Source organism: Octopus sinensis, linkage group LG4, assembly GCF_006345805.1.
Source record: "Octopus sinensis linkage group LG4, ASM634580v1, whole genome shotgun sequence".
NCBI lineage: Eukaryota > Metazoa > Mollusca > Cephalopoda > Octopoda > Octopodidae > Octopus > Octopus sinensis.
The window spans coordinates 116861691-116864190 of NC_043000.1; the positions used below are offsets into that span (position 1 = coordinate 116861691).

General features: G+C 37.6%; 1 pseudogene; it reads right to left on the reverse strand.

Moving 5' to 3' along the window:
• Positions 1–77: 77 nt before the first annotated feature.
• Positions 78–1086, reverse strand: LOC115210566 (annotated as a pseudogene).
• Between the last annotated feature and the right edge of the window lie 1414 nt (positions 1087–2500).

Consider the following 2500-nt stretch of genomic DNA (forward strand, 5'->3'; position numbering starts at 1 on the left):
ATGTATGAAATTTGTAGAAAAGAAAATAAAAGTTTCATAAAGTTTTATAAATACAAGGAATAGTTTTATTCATCAAAGTATGCACCCATATTGTCAATACACTTTTGCCATTTCAGTGGTAGCTTGTCCAGCCCGGAACTGTAAAAGCCTGGCAATCTAGAGTCAATAAAATCTTGGAAGGACTGTTTTACAGCATCGTTGGAATTAAATGTTTTTCCTATCAAAAAGTTATCCAAATTCTGGAAGAAGAGGTAGTCAATGGGGGCAAGATCAGGTGAGTATGGTGGATGATGAAGAACTTCCAACTCCAAATCCTGTAGTTTGGCCAATGTTATTTTTGCGATGTGTGGTCTGGCGTGGTCTTGTAATAAAATAGGAGTGGATCCGTTGACTAATCTAGGCTGTTTTTTGTAGATTCTGCATCATTTGGTCCAGTTGGCTGCAGTATACTTCGGCCGTGATTGATGAGCCAGGTTTAACGAAATCATAATGGATCACACCTACACCAGACCACCAAACACACACCATCAGCTTCTTTTGATGAAATTTGCTATTTGGACTGTGTTTTGGTGGCTCGTCTTTGTTCAACCATTCTGCTGAATAGTAACGGTTGTTGTATTGGATCCATTTCTCATCACATGCTACAATTCGATTAAAAAATGATTCATTTTTGTGATGAGATAGTAGCATAATGCAGGCTTCGAAACGTAGCTGTTTCTGATTTTCATTGAGTTCATACGGAACCCACGTATCCAAATTTTTCACTTTACCGAGTTGAAATAGGTGAGTCAATATTGTTTGCTTGTTAACATCAAACAGCAACGACAATTCACGGGCACTTTGAAATGGATCCGACTCGATGGTGGCTTTTAGTTTGTCATTATCCACCTTTGTTTCTGGTCCAACGCGTTGCTCATTTGTGAGGTCAAACTTACCAGAACGAAATTTTCCAAACCAATTTGATACTGTCTGCTGTGTATTAACATTAGAAGAAAATACTCCATAATTATTCCGAGCTGTCTGTGATGCTGTATTTACAAGAAAGAAATCATATTTCAAAACTGTACGAATTTCCGAATTATCCATCTCTACACAAAAATAGTAAAAAACGATTTATAAATACTTCATAAAGCGCAATGACATATATTCAATATATACCACCGTTTCTACGATGGCTTTCCTTAGACACTGCAGGGTAAGTGAATCAGATCAGGAGAGCTATGACTCTTATAATGATGGAGCCACGTAATTTCTTTCTATTCCTGTGCATTATCGGACATGAAATGCATATTCCTAACTATGTACCTGATGTATCCTACATTATATTGACGTATCCCACATTTGATGTATCCAACATTGCACAGTTCTTCGGTGGTTCTCGTCGACCAATTAGTGATTTTTTAAACCTGCTGAAATTTCTCTGTTGTTTTGTCTAATTCGAACTGCCGAAAATATTTATATCAGTTGATCATCTCCCTTCCACAGATCTCAGTGTCTATTCTCACAAATGGCCAGGAATTGATCCACGACAAGCAAGTAGCTACCAATGTCTGAGTTGATTTGATTAAAACTTAGAGCCAACCACAGCAGCTACAAAACGGCATTTCTTTGCGTTTTATCTCTCTAATAGAATTCTACCGAGGTGATATTGTTGGTAGGTTTATTGGAGAAATAAGAAAGTGGAATCTTCATGCAAATTGCTTAAGATTGCTATTTATGGTCGAACATTTTATTCTAGCCAGACTAACTCCAAAGTTAGTAAACCACAAGTTTAGCCCAAATATAGTCTGTGTGTGTGTGTGTGTGTGTGTGTGTGTGTGTGTGTGTGTGTGTGTGTGTGTGTGTGTCTGTGTCTGTGTCTGTGTCTGTGTGAAATAATAGTAGCAACACAACTGCAGCGGTGCATATAGCAGGAACAATCACAGAAAAAAAAAGTGTATGTAAAAGATACAGTCAAAGCTGTGTGTCTTAGTTTCTTCTATACAGATATTTGTCTCTGCATTATTCTGTATATTACTGTCGTTCTTGTTTCTGCTTTCTAAGAGGATAAGCAAGCAGAATGGTTAACGCGTTGGAAAAAGTGCTTAGTGACATTTCTTCCACCTTTACGCCCTGAATTCAAATTCATCCGAGGTCGATTTTGACTTTCATCATTTTGGGGTTGATAAATTAAGCACAAGTTGTGCAATGTGGGTCGATATAATTGATTTATCCATTCCCCGCAAAATTTCAAACCTCAAGGCTTATTCCCGCTTTCGTATTCCTAATAAATTAATAAAAATTTGACTAGTTTTTTTAAATCTTTATTTGTTTCAGTTATAAGACTGCGCCGATGATGGGGCAATGCCTTGAAGAATTTCAGTTGAACAAATAAACCCCAGTACTAAACTTTTTCAAGTCTGGTACTTATTCTATCGGTCTTACTTGCCGGAACGCTAAGTTACGGTGACGTAGACACACCACCACCACCGGTTTCAAGAAGTGGTGGAAAACAAAGACA